This window comes from Ranitomeya imitator, chromosome 2, assembly GCF_032444005.1.
Source record: "Ranitomeya imitator isolate aRanImi1 chromosome 2, aRanImi1.pri, whole genome shotgun sequence".
NCBI classification, from domain to species: domain Eukaryota; kingdom Metazoa; phylum Chordata; class Amphibia; order Anura; family Dendrobatidae; genus Ranitomeya; species Ranitomeya imitator.
Genome location: NC_091283.1, coordinates 445,311,884 through 445,330,732, shown reverse-complemented (window position 1 = coordinate 445,330,732; position 18,849 = coordinate 445,311,884). Strand labels below are relative to the sequence as shown.

General features: G+C 47.0%; 1 protein-coding gene across 1 annotated transcript in view; it reads right to left on the bottom strand.

Moving 5' to 3' along the window:
• Window positions 1–18,203, bottom strand: part of CIMIP1 (ciliary microtubule inner protein 1) — a 43,493-nt gene extending 25,290 nt beyond the window's left edge. Inside the window, exon 1 of the mRNA XM_069750967.1 lies at window positions 17,942–18,203. The gene's annotated coding sequence lies outside the window, so the exon portion shown is untranslated. The remainder of the gene's footprint in view (window positions 1–17,941) is intronic.
• Between the last annotated feature and the right edge of the window lie 646 nt (window positions 18,204–18,849).

Below are 18,849 nucleotides of genomic sequence, written 5' to 3'. Positions count from 1 at the left end.
GCCTGCAGTTCTGGACAGGTGTATCTGCTGATTACAAATCTGACTGGGGTATTTAGGTTTGCAGGACTCATTAGTCCTTCCAGTTGTCAATGTTTCTTGTGAAGTGTTGGATCACTTTCTGGCTTCTCCTGCTTAGCTGCCAATTCAGCAAAAGATAAGTGTCTGTTTCTGTTTCTGAGGCACACATGCAGTGTGCTTGTATTCTGTGCTATTCATTTGTTTTTCTCTTGTCCAGCTTAGACAGTGTCAGTGTTTTCTCAGTCTTGTTGGATTCTCTGGAGTTGCAGATATACACTCCACATCTTTAGTTAGATTGTGGAGTTTTTGTATTTTCTGCTGTGGATTTTTTGGAAGGATTTTTTAACCCCTTCATGACCGTGGGATTTTTCGTTTTTACGTGTTCGTTTTTCACTCCCCTCCTTCCCAGAGCCATAACTTTTTTATTTTTCCGTCAATTTGGCCATGTGAGGGCTTATTTTTTGCGGAACGAGTTGTACTTTTGAACGACATCATTGATTTTAGCATGTCGTGTACTAGAAAACGGGAAAAAAATTCCAAGTGCGGTGAAATTGCAAAAAAAGTGCAGTCCCACACTTGTTTTTTGTTTGGCTTTTTTTGCTAGGTTCACTAAATGCTAAAACTGACTTGACATTATGATTCTCCAGGTCAGTACGAGTTCGTAGACACCTAACATGACTAGGTTACTTTTTATCTAAGTGGTGAAAAAAAATTCCAAACTTTGCTAAAAAAAAAAAAAAAAAAAAAAAAAAAATTGCGCCATTTTCCGATACTCGTAGCGTCTCTATTTTTTGTGATCTGGGGTCGGTTGAGGGCTTGTTTTTTGCGTGCCGAGATGACGTTTTTAATGATAGCATTTCGGTGCAGATACGTTCTTTTGATTGCCCGTTATTGCATTTTAATGCAATGTCGTGGCGACCAAAAAAACGTAATTCTGGTGTTTCGAATTTTTTTCCCGCTACGCTGTTTAGCGATCAGGTTAATGCTTTTTTTTAATTGATAGATCGGGCGATTCTGAGCGTGGCGATACCAAATATGTGTAGATTTGATATTTTTTTTATTGATTTATTTTGATTGGGGCGAAAGGGGGGTGATTTAAACTTTAATATTTTTTTTTATTTTTTTAACATTTTTTTCAACTTTTTTTTTTTACTTTTGCCATGTTTCAATAGCCTCCATGGGAGGCTAGAAGCAGGCACAACTCGATCGCCTCTGCTACTTAGCAGCGATCTGCTGATTGCTGCTATGTAGCAGAAATGCAACTGTGCTGTGAGCGCCGACCACAGGGTGGCGCTCACAGCCACCGGCGATCAGTAACCATAGAGGTCTCAAGGACCTCTATGGTTACAATGGAGACGCATCGCCGACCCCCGATCATGTGACGGGGGTCGGCGATGACGTCTTTTCCGGCCGCCCGGCCGGAAGCGGTAGTTAAATGCCGCTGTCTGCGTTTGACAGCGGCATTTAACTAGTTAATAGGTGCGGGCATGATCGCAATTCTGCCCGGGCCTATTACGGGCACATGTCAGCTGTTCAAAACAGCTGACATGTCCCGGCTTTGATGCGGGCTCACCGCGGAGCCCTGCATCAAAGCAGGGGATCTGACCTTGGACGTACTATCCCGTCCAAGGTCAGAAAGGGGTTAATACTGACCGCTTAGTATCCTGTCCTATTCTTTCCTATTTAGCTAGTGTGGCCTCATTTGCTAAATCTTGTTTCCTGCCTGTGTGTCTCTTTTCCTCTACTACTTACAGTCATTATTTGTGGGGGGCTGCCTATTCTTTGGGGTTCTGCTCTGAGGCAAGATAGTATTCCTATTTCCATCTATAGGGGTATTTAGTACTCCGGCTGTGTCGAGGTGTCTAGGTTTTGTTAGGCACTCCCCATGGCTACTTCTAGTGCGGTGTTAAGATCAGGGTTTGCGGTCAGTATAGTTACCACCTACTCCAGTGAAGGTTTTCATGCTGCTCCAAGGTCACCAGATCATAACAGCCAAAACCCTGCAGTAGAGATCATACGAGAGGTGATGGCTGATGTGCATACTGATCTGAAGGAAGAGATGGCCGAGCGGACCAGGATAGAGCTAACCAGATGGAGATGGCAGAGCGGACCAAAGTGGAGCTGGCCAAGATGGAGATGGCAGAGCGGAGAGAGGAGAGTCAGCGAGCAAGGGGAGCTCTGGCCTCCGCCCAGGTACCTTCAACAGTAAGCCACAAAAAGATCCAGTATAATGCCTTCTGACAGTTGGGGGAGGCAGAGGAAGACATTGATGGCTTTCTGCAGGACTTTGAGCGGCAGTGTGCCCTTCATCAAGTGAAGCCGGAGGAACGGGTTCAGATTCTGGCCAGCAAGCTGACAGGCCGGGCAACGGACGCCTATCGCACGGTACCTGATGAGGACTGTATGGACAATGAGCGGATCAAAGAAGTGATCTTGGCCCGGTATGCGCTGACACCAGAGGCATACCGCCAAAAGTTCCGCGGACTTATAAAATGAGTAACCGATACCCACGCTGAATGGGCCTGTAAATTACGGCGGTCACTGCTACAGTGGGTACAAGGGAGCTAAGCAACCACTAAGGAGGACGTCCTCCAGCTCTACTTGTTAGAACGATTCTTTAATGGACTAAACCCCGAGACACAGGAATGGCTTCGGGACAGGCGGTCAATGACTCTTGAGGAAGCCGCTCGTCTGGCCGATGAACATCATGACGCCAGGAGGCCTCAGTTGTTCGGATCAAAGATGGTCACTAGGGGTCCGCCCATGGACCTGGAGGGCCCCAAACCACCGAAGATTGTAGGGGGACCAGCTAGAAACCCGGCCTACCACAGTTCCCCTGGGGCGCGATGCCACACCTGCCATCAGCTGGGCCACCTGCAAAGACAATGTCCCAACCGGACTCAGCATACCCAGTGGCCAAAGGCGGGAACAGCTACCTTCCGCCGGGCCGCTGTACACTGCTACCAAGGCGAAGCTGATCCGGCATTGGGGGCTACAACTAACCAAGGGGTGGAAGACATGAAGGAAGTGCTGCATGAAGTAGACCCCGTGCAGGCAGCCTGGGCAGATAATCGACAACAGCATCGACAGGTCGTGTGGGTTAATGGGAAACGCATGCAGGGACTAAGAGATTCCGGATCAACTTTGACCCTTGTGAAGCCTCATCTTGTCCGGGACCAAGAGAAGACGGACCGGACAGTGGCAGTCCATGTAGCAGGAGGAGCCATACATCGACTACCCACTGCCGGGATTCACCTGAACTGGGGAGTTGGGTATGGCCTTGTTGAGGTCAGCTTGATGGAGGATTTGCCTGCAGATGTTTTGCTGGGAAATGACTTGGGGCCCATGTTGTCTGCCTTCTCGGTTGCCCCTCTGGCTGAGACATATCCTGTGACCACCCGGAGACAAGCTCGAGCTGCAGAGGTGGAATCACACTCAGAGGAGGCCCAGGTAAGACATCCCAGCCCTACACGTATTCCCATAGCCAGACACATTTCTTGGGCCACCCCAGATGAATTTAAGAGGGAGTTACTTGAGGATCCTTCATTGGAGGGATATCGTGGGAAGGCACAGGAGGGGAGAGGGGTACTGGAAAGGGAACAGTTTATATGGAAGCAGGGACTCCTCTACCGGATCACAGAGCAGCACCACACAGGGACGAGCCCCACTATAAAACGACAGCTGGTAGTTCCCAAGAAGTATAGGCAGGAGTTACTGTGAATCTCTCATGACATACCCTTGGCCGGGCACTTCGGCGTCAGTCGCACCAGGTGTCGTCAGACAAAAAACTTCTTTTGGCCAGGGGGAACTGTTATGACCTGGTGGTAAGGACAATAATGGACCTGGTGGTTAAGAGCACACTGAATGACCTGATAGTTACAAATAATATAGGACGAGCTCTGAGACGTGGGAACTCTGCTGACCGCAATACCTAATCCTATCACACACACTAGAAATAGCTGTGGATTGCTCCTACCGCTCCCTATGCAACTCGGCACAGCCTAAGGAACTAGCTAGCCCTGAAGATAGAAAAATAAAGCCTACCTTGCCTCAGAGAAATTCCCCAAAGGAAAAGGCAGCCCCCCACATATAATGACTGTGAGTAAAGATGAAAATACAAACACAGAGATGAAATAGATTTAGCAAAGTGAGGCCCGACTTACTGAACAGACTGAGGATAGGAAAGGTAACTTTGCGGTCAGCACAAAAAACTACAAAAAGACCACGCAGAGGGCGCAAAAGACCCTCCGCACTGACTCACGGTGCGGAGGCGCTCCCTCTGCATCCCAGAGCTTCCAGCAAGCAAGACAAAAATCAAAATAGCAAGCTGGACAGAAAAATAGCAAACAAAGAAAAACAAGCAGGAACTTAGCTTCTGCTGGGAAGACAGGTCACAAGAACGATCCAGGAGTGAACTAGACCAATACTGGAACATTGACAGGTGGCATGGAGCAATGATCTAAGTGGAGTTAAATAGAGCAGCCAGCTAACGAATTAACCTCGTCACCTGTGGAAGGAAACTTAGAAGCCGAAGTACCATTCATGACCACAGGAGGGAGCTTGACAACAGAATTCACAACAGTACCCCCCCCTTGAGGAGGGGTCACCGAACCCTCACCAGAGCCCCCAGGCCGACCAGGACGAGCCAAATGAAAGGCACGAACCAGATCGGCAGCATGAACATCGGAGGCAAAGACCCAGGAATTATCTTCCTGACCATAACCCTTCCACTTGACCAGGTACTGGAGTTTCCGTCTCGAAATAAGAGAATCCAAAATCTTCTCCACCACATACTCCAACTCCCCCTCAACCAACACCGGGGCAGGAGGATCAACGGATGGCACCACAGGCGCCACGTACCTCCGCAACAACGACCTATGGAATACATTATGGATGGCAAAAGAAGCCGGAAGGGTCAAACAAAACGACACAGGACTGAGAACCTCAGAAATCCTATACGGACCAATGAAACGAGGCTTAAACTTAGGAGAGGAAACCTTCATAGGAACATAACGAGACGACAACCAAACCAAATCCCCAACACGAAGTCGGGGACCCACACAGCGCCGGCGGTTAGCGAAACGTTGAGCCTTCTCCTGGGACAATGTTAAATTGTCCACCACATGAGTCCAAATCTGCTGCAACCTATCCACCACAGTATCTACACCAGGACAGTCCGAAGACTCAACCTGCCCTGAAGAGAAACGAGGATGGAAACCAGAATTGCAGAAAAACGGCGAAACCAAAGTAGCCGAGCTGGCCCGATTATTAAGGGCGAGCTCAGCCAAAGGCAAAAAGGACACCCAATCATCCTGATCAGCAGAAACAAAGCATCTCAGATATGTTTCCAAAGTCTGATTAGTTTGTTCGGATTGGCCATTAGTCAGGATGGAAAGCCGAGGAAAAAGACAAATCAATGCCCATCCTAGCACAAAAGGCTCGCCAAAACCTCGAAACAAACTGGGAACCTCTGTCCGAAACGATGTTCTCCGGAATGCCATGTAAACGAACCACATGCTGGAAAAACAATGGCACCAAATCAGAGGAGGAAGGCAATTTAGACAAGGGTACCAAATGGACCATATTAGAGAAGCGATCACAAACCACCCAAATGACCGACATCTTTTGAGAGACAGGGAGACCCGAAATAAAATCCATAGAGATATGCGTCCAGGGCCTCTACGGGACCGGCAAGGGCAAAAGCAACCCACTGGCACGAGAACAGCAGGGCTTAGCCCGAGCACAAGTCCCACAGGACTGCACAAACGAACGCACATCCCGCGACAAAGACGGCCACCAAAAGGATCTAGCCACCAAATCTCTGGTACCAAAGATTCCAGGATGACCAGCCAACACCGAACAATAAACCTCAGAGATAACTCTACTAGTCCATTTATCAGGGACAAACAGTTTCTCCGCTGGGCAACGGTCAGGTCTATCAGCCTGAAATTTTTGCTGCACCCGCCGCAAATCAGGGGAGATGGCAGACAAAATTACCCCCTCTTTGAGAATACCCGCCGGCTCAGGAACACCCGGAGAGTCGGGCACAAAACTCCTTGACAGGGCATCAGCCTTCACATTCTTAGAGCCTGGAAGGTACGAAACCACAAAATCAAAGCGGGAGAAAAATAGCGACCAATGAGCCTGTCTAGGATTCAACCGTTTGGCAGACTCGAGATAAGTCAAATTCTTGTGATCCGTCAAGACCACCATGCGATGCTTGGCTCCTTCAAGCCAATGACGCCACTCCTCGAATGCCCACTTCATGGCCAACAACTCTCGATTGCCAACATCATAATTGCGCTCAGCAGGCGAAAACTTTCTAGAAAAGAAGGCACATGGTTTCATCACCGAGCCATCAGAACTTCTCTGCGACAAAACAGCCCCTGCTCCAATCTCAGAAGCATCAACCTCGACCTGAAACGGGAGCGAAACATCTGGCTGGCACAACACAGGGGCAGAAGAAAAACGACGCTTCAACTCCTGAAAAGCTTCCACAGCCGCAGAAGACCAATTGACCACATCAGCACCCTTCTTGGTCAAATCAGTCAACGGTTTAGCAACACTAGAAAAATTACTGATGAAGCGACGATAAAAATTAGCAAAGCCCAGGAACTTTTGCAGACTCTTCACAGATGTCGGCTGAGTCCAATCATAAATGGCCTGGACTTTAACAGGGTCCATCTCGATAGTAGAAGGGGAAAAAATGAAACCCAAAAATGAAACCTTCTGAACTCCAAAGAGACACTTTGACCCCTTCACAAACAAAGAATTCGCACGAAGGACCTGGAACACCATTCTGACCTGCTTCACGTGAGACTCCCAATCATCCGAAAAGACCAAAATATCATCCAAATATACAATCAGGAATTTATCCAGGTACTCTCGGAAGATGTCATGCATAAAGGACTGAAATACTGATGGAGCATTGGAAAGCCCGAATGGCATAACCAGGTACTCAAAATGGCCCTCGGGCGTATTAAATGCTGTTTTCCATTCATCGCCCTGTTTAATACGCACAAGATTATACGCACCACGAAGATCTATCTTGGTGAACCAACAAGCCCCCTTAATCCGAGCAAATAAATCAGACAGCAGCGGCAAAGGATACTGAAATTTGACTGTGATCTTATTAAGAAGGCGGTAATCAATACAAGGTCTCAAAGAACCATCCTTCTTGGCCACAAAAAAGAACCCAGCTCCCAATGGTGACGACGACGGGCGAATATGACCCTTCTCCAAGGATTCCTTTACATAACTCCGCATAGCGGCGTGCTCTGGCACAGATAAATTGAACAGTCGGCCCTTAGGAAACTTACTACCAGGAATCAAATTGATAGCACAATCGCAATCCCTATGAGGAGGTAGGGGACTGGATTTGGGCTCATCAAATACATCCCGGAAATCCGACAAAAACTCCGGGACTTCAGAAGGGGTGGATGACGAAATAGACAAAAATGGAACATCACCATGTACCCCCTGACAACCCCAGCTGGACACAGACATTGATTTCCAATCCAATACTGGATTATGGACCTGTAGCCATGGCAACTCCAAAACGACCACATCATGCAGATTATGCAACACCAAAAAGCGAATATCCTCCTGATGTGCAGGAGCCATGCACATGGTCAATTGGGTCCAGTACTGAGGCTTATTCTTGGCCAAAGGTGTGGCATCAATTCCTCTCAATGGAATAGGATACTGCAAGGGCTCCAAGAAAAAACCACAGCGCCTGGCAAACTCCAAGTCCATCAAATTCAAGGCAGCGCCTGAATCCACAAATCCCATAACAGAATAGGATGACAAAGAGCAAATCAGAGTAACGGACAAAAGAAATTTCGACTGTACCGTACCAATGGTGGCAGACCTAGCGAAACGCTTAGTGCGCTTAGGACAATCGGAGATAGCATGAGTGGAATCACCACAGTAAAAACACAGCCCATTCCGATGTCTGTGTTCTTGCCGTTCAGCTCTGGTCAAAGTCCTATCACATTGCATAGGCTCAGGTCTATGCTCAGATAATACCGCCAAATGGTGCACAGCTTTACGCTCACGCAAGCGTCGATCGATCTGAATGGCCAAAGACATAGACTCATTCAGACCAGCAGGCATGGGAAATCCCACCATGACATCCTTAAGGGCTTCAGAGAGACCCTTTCTGAAAATTGCTGCCAGGGCACATTCATTCCACTGAGTGAGTACCGACCACTTCCTAAACTTCTGACAATATATCTCTACCTCATCCTGACCCTGACACAGAGCCAGCAAGATTTTCTCTGCCTGATCCACTGAATTTGGTTCATCATAAAGCAATCCGAGCGCCAGAAAAAACGCATCAACATCACGCAATGCCGGATCTCCTGGTGCAAGGGAAAATGCCCAGTCTTGAGGGTCGCCACGTAACAAAGAAATAATGATTTTCACTTGTTGAACAGGGTCACCTGAGGAGCGAGGTTTCAGAGCAAGAAACAATTTACAATTATTTTTGAAATTCAGAACCTTAGATCTATCCCCAAAAAACAAATCAGGAATAGGAATCCTAGGCTCTAACATCGGATTCTGAACCACAAAATCTTGAATGTTTTGTACCCTTGCAGTGAGATTATTCATACAAGAGGACAGACCTTGAATGTCCATATCTACACCTGTATCCTGAACCACCCAGAGGTAAAGGGGAAAAGAGAGACAAAACACACTGCAAAGAAAAAAAAATGGTCTCAGAACTTCTCTTATCCCTCTATTGAGATGCATTAATACTTTGGGCCACCTGTACTGTTATGACCTGGTGGTAAGGACAATAATGGACCTGGTGGTTAAGAGCACACTGAATGACCTGATAGTTACAAATAATATAGGACCAGCTCTGAGACGTGGGAACTCTGCTGACCGCAATCCTTAATCCTATCACACACACTAGAAATAGCCGTGGATTGCTCCTACCGCTCCCTATGCAACTCGGCACAGCCTAAGGAACTAGCTAGCCCTGAAGATAGAAAAATAAAGCCTACCTTGCCTCAGAGAAATTCCCCAAAGGAAAAGGCAGCCCCCCACATATAATGACTGTGAGTAAAGATGAAAATACAAACACAGAGATGAAATAGATTTAGCAAAGTGAGGCCCGACTTACTGAACAGACTGAGGATAGGAAAGGTAACTTTGCGGTCAGCACAAAAAACTACAAAAAGACCACGCAGAGGGCGCAAAAGACCCTCCGCACCGACTCACGGTGCGGAGGCGCTCCCTCTGAGTCCCAGAGCTTCCAGCAAGCAAGACAAAAATCAAAATAGCAAGCTGGACAGAAAAATAGCAAACAAAGAAAAACAAGCAGGAGCTTAGCTTCTGCTGGGAAGACAGGTCACAAGAACGATCCAGGAGTGAACTAGACCAATACTGGAACATTGACAGGTGGCATGGAGCAATGATCTAAGTGGAGTTAAATAGAGCAGCCAGCTAACGAATTAACCTCGTCACCTGTGGAAGGAAACTCAGAAGCCGAAGTACCATTCATGACCACAGGAGGGAGCTTGACAACAGAATTCACAACAGGTAACCTATGATGTTCGCCAATACTGCCAGACCTGTGACAGTTGCCAGCGCATTGGCAAGAGGGGAGATCGATGCAAGGCCAAATTACCATTGTGGAGGAACCATTTAGCCGAGTAGCGGTCGATCTGATAGGGCCGTTAGCCAAACCCAGTCCGTCAGGGAAAAGGTATATATTGACAGTGGTAGATTATGCCACACAGTATCCAGAGGCAGTTGCGTTACCTAACATACTGGCAGAGACAGTGGCGGCTGCCCTGCTCCAGGTTTTCTCACGGGTTGGATTTCCCCGGGAGATTATCTCAGACCAGGGTACCCAGTTTACAGCAGAGGTGACCAACCAACTGTGGAAGCTGTGCGGCGTAAAGTCCATTAGAAGTGCCCCGTACCACCCGCAAACCAATGGGTTGTGTGAACGCTTTTACGGGACGTTAAAACAACTCATTGGGACTTTTACCAGGACCTACAGGGACTGGGAGAAATTCTTGCCTCACCTCCTGTTTGCCTATCGAGAGGTGCCCCAAGAATCCACGGGGTTCTCCCAATTCGAACTGGTATACGGGAGACGGGTAAGGGGACCCCTAGACTTAGTGCTAGAACACTGGGAATGGGAGGGCATCATAGAAGGGGTACCTATTGTACCCTATGTGCTGGAATTCAGGGACCGCCTACAGGAGCTGACCCAGGCTGTACGTGGGAACATGCAGGTGGCCCAGTGGCGCCAGCGTGTATGGTACGATCGGAGGGCCAGAGAGCACACCTTGGAAATAGGGCAGAAGGTCCTTGTGTTAGAGTGGGGAAAATAGCCGACACCACCTATAATGTCGCCGATTGTGACGACCCCAGGGTTATCCGCATGTTCCACGTGAATATGCTGAAGCCCTATCCGGAGCGCCCTGAAGAGGTAGTGACCATCTGTGCACCTGAAGCAGAGGATTTAGCCGGACTTCCCTTGCCTGATGTCTTAGGGGAGAGGGCTCAGTCTAAAACATGGGACCAGGTACACTGGGGTGAAGACTTAGGTCCCCGGGAGAGACAGCAGGCGGAGGAGTTGTTGAGGCAGCGACAGAGGATGTTTTCGGGGAAACCCGGGTACACTCACCTGGCACAACACAAGGTTGAGACCCAGGATCAGACCCCCCTGCGACAACTCCCCTTCCGCGTCCCTGAGTCTGTACGAGAAGGGATGCGACAAGAGATACAAGAGATGTTGCGTTTAGGGGTCATTGAAGAGTCAGATAGTCCCTGGGCATCCCCCGTAGTGTTAGTGCCCAAGAAGGATGGGACTACACGGTTTTGTGTAGACTATTGTAAGCTCAATGAGAAAACAGTGACGGATGCGTATCACATGCCGCGTGTGGATGACTTGTTAGACCGGCTGGCAGGGGCAAAGTATTTGACCACCATCGATCTATGCAAAGGCAGATTCCCCTTAGTCCTGATGCTATTCCCAAGTCGGCATTTGTCACCCCGTTTGGCTTATTCCAGTTTCGAGTTATGCCATTCAGGATGAAGACTGCCCCGGTGACCTTCCAGAGGCTGGCTGACCGGCTTCTGGATGGTCTCCAGGACTATGCGTGTGCCTACCTGGATGACATCGCCATCTACAGCGTGACATGGGAAGAGCATCTAAATCACCTAGAGACAGTATTAGACAGGATCCACAAGGCTGGAATCACCCTGAACCCAAACAAGTGTCACGTGGGCAAAGCAGAGGTTCAGTGTTTAGGGCATTGGGTGGGACGTGGGAAACAGAAACCAGAACCAGCCAAGATTGAGGCCATAGCCAAATGGCCCAACCCACGCACTAAAACCCAAGTCATGGCGTTTCTAGGGACAGCGGGGTATTACAGGAAATTAGTTCCCAATTACAGCAGCGTGGCCAAGCCCCTCACTGATCTGACCCATAAGAACCAACCCCGCCAGGTAACCTGGACCCCAGAGTGTGAAGAAGCCTTCCGCCAGCTAAAGGACGCCCTCACCAATACCCCTGTATTGGCCGCACTCGATCCAACTAAACGTTTCCTTGTTCACACAGACGCTTCTATGTTTGGATTGGGGGCAGTACTAAGCCAAGTCGGGTCGGACGGCCAAGAACACCTGGTAGCTTACCTGAGTCGGAAACTACTGCCCCGTGAAGTGAGCTATGCGGCCATCGAGAAGGAGTGCCTGGCAATAGTATGGGCACTCAAAAAGTTACAACCATATTTGTATGGACGACAGTTTTCCCTCCTAACGGACCATAATCCCCTTGTCTGGCTTAATCGGGTCTCCGGAGACAACGCCAGATTACTGCGGTGGAGGTTAGCGCTACAACCTCTGGACTTCACCATCCACTACAGACCCGGCAAACAAAACGGTAATGCCGATGGACTAAATTGACAAACGGAACTTGTACCAACCCCATAAACTTCGGTCATCCCCAAACCGATCCGTTAAGGATCAGACTGTGTATGCCGATCGTGTCACTGAAAAGGGGAGCCGTGTTTTAGAACCCCCAGCACCAAGAATATGTTATGCAGTATATATTATGTATAATAGGTTCCATGTGAAATGCATCAGTCCACAGGCTGCGCCCCTGGTCAGAGGGGACAAGATATTCTCCTTCTGACCTCCCCCACCTTTGTAATTCCCACAGTAAATATCAGCAGGCTCCGGCCCCCTGCGGTATTGTAATGTATGTCTGGCCTGCTTTTTCTATTGGCCTGCCCTGTGTATCTGTGTTATATATTCTGTGTGCTGTGAATAAAGTGTGTTCTTTTAGACTGGAAATACGTGGAGTAGCAGTCAGCTTTTATATGCTCTCACGTAATCAAGGAATTCCAGCCAGTGTCCTTCATTCAGAATCCAGCAAAAGCAGAGTGGACCTCCTGAAACACGGGGGGTGCTGAAAGAGGTACTACAGCACAGTAGACCCTGTTACAAAGGCAAAAAGTATAAATAAATAAATGGAGGACGCAGAGTTGTAACGTCTTTACCTGGTTTACTGGTTGTAAGCAGCCGCAGTCCAGGGTACCAGGAACAGGTGGTGTTATGGTCCAGCTGGCCTGGACGAAAGGTGAATCCCTCTCCCAGGTGAGGTCCGTAAGCCTTCCTACTCGTGCTGCTATGCGAGGTCCCTGCTGCCTATAGCTTGCTGGCAAAGTCCTCTCTCTCCTGTCCTGGGACAGTTACCCGTATGGTGGGCAGTGTGAGCCTTTTTATAGGGTCTCTATCACGACCTGGCTCCTAGTGTACTGTTTCACCTTCAGGTGTGAGCAAATTACATAAAGTCCTTTGCCCTCCGGTTCTGCCGTGTGATCTGGAGTACAACACAGCCTCGGGCTCCCGGTGCCCGGTTCCTGCGCTTCGGCTCAGAGGGTGCCTGGTCACAGTTCCCCTCCAAGCTCCTTTCTTTCTCCTGTGCTTCTTTCCTCTGATTGTCATTACAATCCAACCCTTCAGGTTATCTTCCTTTCCTGGAGCTGCAGCTCACACGTCTGCTTCATGGCCCCACTGTCTGCACTCAGTCCTCCAGACTTCCTTCTCTCTTGGTCTTCCTGGGCCAACTGTCTAACCCCTCCTCCAGACCAGAATACGTAAAGCTGGTGAAGCTCCCCTGAATGCGGGTTCAGAGCAGCTCCCCCTTCTGGCCTGGATTCAGAATGTGTTGCATGTAGATGCGTTACCTGTTAAAGGGAATCCTCCTTGCCTCCAAGCATGACATCACCCTCCCCGAAAGGAAGGCAACATCACTGTAACAACCGGTTGCCTGGGGTGTTACATGTCTCCATCCTGGTCCCCCCCCTCATGTGTCTCCATCCTGGTCCCCCATGTGTCTCCATCCTGGCCCTTTGGAGATTGGAGAGAGAACAAGAAAAAAAAAAGATTCTTACCTTCCTGCGCTCCCAGTGCCGTGCGGTGTCCTCCTCCTCCTCTGCAGGTCCGATGCGCACATAGAAAAATGGCCGCCGACGTCAGTGAATGTGTGCGCACGTTGCATGCAGTGCATGACACGGACGTCATACGCCGATGACGACGGGCTCACACTGTTCACTGTTGATCGGGAAGTGCGCCGCAGCAGTTCAAGTAATGAACGCTGCGTGCGCACGTCCCTGCACATACTCTGCAAGCGCTTTTAAAGAGCCCGCGCCCTTAAAAACCACAGACTTTTTTCCCCTTTCCTCCTTCTTCTCCTCCTCTCCCTCCCACAGCGAAGGGCCCACCGGGGATTTCCCCGATACCCCACTAGGCCAGTCCGACCCTGATCGTATAAGTATTTACTATGTAAAACTCTTGGAAATCTGTCTTAAGAACCTCTAAAATTCATTACCACCCAACTTGATAGAATATGACTCACAAACGTATTTTCAGTGGGGAATGGTTGTTTAACAGCACAAAAGAGCAAAAGAAAAAAAAATCTAGATCTGCTGTCTGGGTACTGGAAGATTATACAGTGGGGCAAAAAAGTATTTAGTCAGTCAGCAATAGTGCAAGTTCCACCACTTAAAAAGATGAGAGGCGTCTGTAATTTACATCATAGGTAGACCTCAACTATGGGAGACAAACTGAGAAAAAAAAATCCAGAAAATCACATTGTCTGTTTTTTTAACACTTTATTTGCATATTATGGTGGAAAATAAGTATTTGGTCAGAAACAAAATTTCATCTCAATACTTTGTAAAATATCCTTTGTTGGCAATGACAGAGGTCAAACGTTTTCTGTAAGTCTTCACAAGGTTGCCACACACTGTTGTTGGTATGTTGGCCCATTCCTCCAGGCAGATCTCCTCTAGAGCAGTGATGTTTTTGGCTTTTCGCTTGGCAGCACGAACTTTCAACTCCCTCCAAAGGTTTTCTATAGGGTTGAGATCTGGAGACTGGCTAGGCCACTCCAGGACCTTGAAATGCTTCTTACGAAGCCACTCCTTCGTTGCCCTGGCGGTGTGCTTTGGATCATTGTCATGTTGAAAGACCCAGCCACGTTTCATCCTCAATGCCCTTGCTGATGGAAGGAGGTTTGCACTCAAAATCTCACGATACATGGCCCAATTCATTCTTTCATGTACCCTGATCAGTCGTCCTGGCCCCTTTGCAGAGAAACAGCCCCAAAGCATGATGTTTCCACCACCATGCTTTACAGTAGGTATGGTGTTTGATGGATGCAACTCAGTATTCTTTTTCCTCCAAACACGACAAGTTGTGTTTCTACCAAACAGTTCCAGTTTGGTTTCATCAGACCATAGGACATTCTCCCAAAACTCCTCTGGATCATCCAAATGCTCTCTAGCAAACTTCAGACGGGCCCGGACATGTACTGGCTTAAGCAGTGGGACACGTCTGGCACTGCAGGATCTGAGTCCATGGTGGCGTATTGTGTTACTTATGGTAGGCCTTGTTACATTGGTCCCAGCTCTCTGCAGTTCATTCACTAGGTCCCCCCGCGTGGTTCTGGGATTTTTGCTCACCGTTCTTGTGATCATTCTGACCCCACGGGGTGGGATTTTGCGTGGAGCCCCAGATCGAGGGAGATTATCAGTGGTCTTGTATGTCTTCCATTTTCTAATTATTGCTCCCACTGTTGATTTCTTCACTCCAAGCTGGTTGGCTATTGCAGATTCAGTCTTCCCAGCCTGGTGCAGGGCTACAATTTTGTTTCTGGTGTCCTTTGACAGCTCTTTGGTCTTCACCATAGTGGAGTTTGGAGTCAGACTGTTTGAGGGTGTGCACAGGTGTCTTTTTATACTGATAACAAGTTTAAACAGGTGCCATTACTACAGGTAATGAGTGGAGGAAAGAGGAGACTCTTAAAGAAGAAGTTACAGGTCTGTGAGAGCCAGAAATCTTGATTGTTTGTTTCTGACCAAATACTTATTTTCCACCATAATATGCAAATAAATTGTTAAAAAAACAGACAATGTGATTTTCTGGATTTTTTTTTCTCAGTTTGTCTCCCATAGTTGAGGTCTACCTATGATGTAAATTACAGACGCCTCTCATCTTTTTAAGTGGTGGAACTTGCACTATTGCTGACTGACTAAATACTTTTTTGCCCCACTGTAATTGTAATTACCATACAACGCGACTGTGATAAGCAAACACAAGGCGCCTCACATTCAGCCAGGTGCTCTAACCTATTGGAGTTCCAATTACCAATTAGGCATCAATTAAATTAGTAGTGTCTCCAATCACCACAGCAAAATATTATTCATTGTCTAATGGCCGCATCCTTTTCGCTGCTATTAATCCTGTAAAATCGTTTTTAATATCTCTTTACTGTTTTAATAAAAAAATGAGACATTTTTAATGAGAAAATATCTCCTGACATATTCACCTTGAAGACGAGCCTCGGAGGTATGGTTCAGACGCAGGAGAATCGATAAGAACAGATAAAATATCACAAAACTCAAAGTATGACTATTATATTACTGTACCCAATATACGTGAATATAGCAAAAAAATACTGCCCCAAATGTACCAGAATATAACACCTATATATAATACTTCCTCTAAGTAGACGTATAACCCCAATTCCCAAAAAGTTGGGACGCTATATAAAATGTAAAAAAAACAAGTATGCAATGTTTTGGAAATCTCTTGTTGACATATTTTATTCACAACAGAATATAGAACATAGATCAGAAGGTTTCAAATGATAAAAATAAGTTATTTAGAAATTGATAGCAGCAGCACGTTTGAAAAAAAGAAAGATTAAAATAATCTTTATTGAAAACAAAGTGGACAAGACACAAATTAAAACCATACACCACAAAACAGACAAGATAAAATAAATGAAAGTGGAGGAATACAGTGCAAAAGTTATTAGGTAAATATATAATAGAGAGTGACCCAGACAAAATAATTTATCAGATAGAAGAACCTATAGACCTTTTGAATGATCAAAACGTGCTTGGTTCTTGATATCCCTATCTATAAATATAGTAGTCAAAGAAATGGCAAACATATGAGTTTAAAAATACCAGAAATAAAGTGCCCGTGCATAACAAAAATGTGCATCACTTAATTCATAAGAATATAGAGTTCAAATCATAATGAATGATGGAATACCAAGAATAAATCACCTAAAGGTATACAGAGTTGATAAATGAGGGGTAACATCAATATAAGAATAATAAAAGGATTAACAAACCCATAGTCAAAACTGCTGGTCCTAATGCACGTTTTCACAATGCCTCCCTGAGGAAACAGTGTTTACTAAGTACCCTATGTTACTTGTATGCACTAATGCTTTTCACTTGCTTACAGCAGTATCAGGGGTTTACATCAAAATTATAGGGCCACATACTCCTCATAGTAATCCATACAGTATACTGCACTCCCCAAAGTCCTCCATACAGCATACTGCACTCCCCATAGTCCTCCATACAGTATACTGCACTCCCCAAAGTCCTCCATACAGCATACTGCACTCCCCATAGTCCTCCATACAGTATACTGCACTCCCCGTAGTCCTCCATACAGTATATTGCACTCCCCATAGGCCTACATACAGTATAATTCTCTCCTTATAGACCTCCATGCAGTATAATCCTCTCCCCACAGTCTTCCATACAGTATAATGCTCTCCCCATAGTCCCCAATACAGTATACTGCACTCTCCATATTCCTCCATACAGTATACTGCACTCCCCATAGTCCTCAGCACAGTATACTGCACTCTCCATAGTCCTCCATGCAGAATACTGCGCTCCTCAAAGTCCTCCATAAGTATAATGCTCTACCTATAGTCCTCCATACACTATACAGCACTCCCTATAGTCCTCCATACAGTACACTGCACTCCCCATATTTCTCCAGACAGTATAATGCACCTTCCAAAGTCCTCCATACAGTATGATTTACTTCCAAAGTCCTCCCTACAGTATTCTGGCCACCACAATGTTCTCACTGATTAAAAAAATCAAAACTCACCTCTCCTCTTTGTTCCCCCGATGCCCTGGCCTCTGTAGCAAGCGTTCTGAAGCGCCACATACCTCGCAGCGGGCCCCATGTAGTGACGTTATCATATCCGCAGCGCTGAGATACAGATGAAGAATGATGGAGGAGGAAGTGTTAGCTGGCGCTTGCTCCTCCACCAATGCTTTCAACTGCATTGGCTCTTGCTGGCATTGGGTCCCCCTGACTCAAGGACCCCATAGCGGCTGTGTGGCCTGCCGCCATTGGCGGTACACAACTAAGTAAGGCATATGTTCATTTTGTTTCTAGCTTAGGTTTTGTCTGTTTAGTGGCCAGTGTGAACATGCTCCTGCATGTAGACCAACTTATACTCCAGTTCATTTCTTTTGGTTTTACTATCCTCATAATAATATATACGTCGGCCATGTTTGACAGATAAATATCCCCTGCTTCCTTTCTCAGCTTTTGTGTTCATCTTTACCTCAGTCCCAGCATCGATTCTTGGGCCAGAAAGTGCAACTTTATGATCCATCCAGATAGACGAGAGCTTCAGCGCATACAATTGTGAGTGAACATAAGTGAAAAGATGGGGACGCAAAGGAGTTACCAGGGGAGAGATAATTGTAGGCATATTTATATCCTTCTTCTATTATACGGAGCAATGTTCCTGCAAGACAAGGAGAAAAAAAGACTGTATTACAGAGGCAATGGAGACAGTACCAGCCAGCAGAGCATTCGTCAACAGTATAATAGTCTGCGGAAAGCAAACATTTTCCGGGAAGATTAGAAAATGTGTATTAAGCTTTAATTTAATTCATAAAAAATTAAATCAAAGTGACCCCTGGAAAGTGCATCAACCAGTGAATTGCATCCCCACAATACTCCCACCGACATTATTAGCACCGTGCCTGGAGAAAAGTACAGGAGCACTTGTAGGTCCCTTTTCTGACAATTAGATATTGATAATTTGGCTACCTGCAGCCACCACTGGGGGGAGCTCATTGAATTTAGATTCATCTGGGAGTTACAGTTGGACTGACTGCCAGTGGCATTGCTAGAACGAGGCAATCCTGGGCACATTGGACTTGTTTGTTGAGCGCTACTTTCAGCTTGATTATGTCTAGTAATGCCATGACTATCAGCCAATGCTATGATGGTACTGAGTCACAATGTTATAGGGGCTGTGACTCAGGCCAGGGCTGGCTCCAGGTTTCTGAGGGCCCCGGGCGAAAGCGTCTCAGTGGGCGTCCCCCTTTAACACATACCAAGATTCATGATGCACAGATACAGGAGAGAAATATAGCACAGCCACGTAGCATATAAGACAGCCCACGTAGTATATAGCACAGCCATGTAGTATATAGCACAGCCATGTAGTATATAGCACAG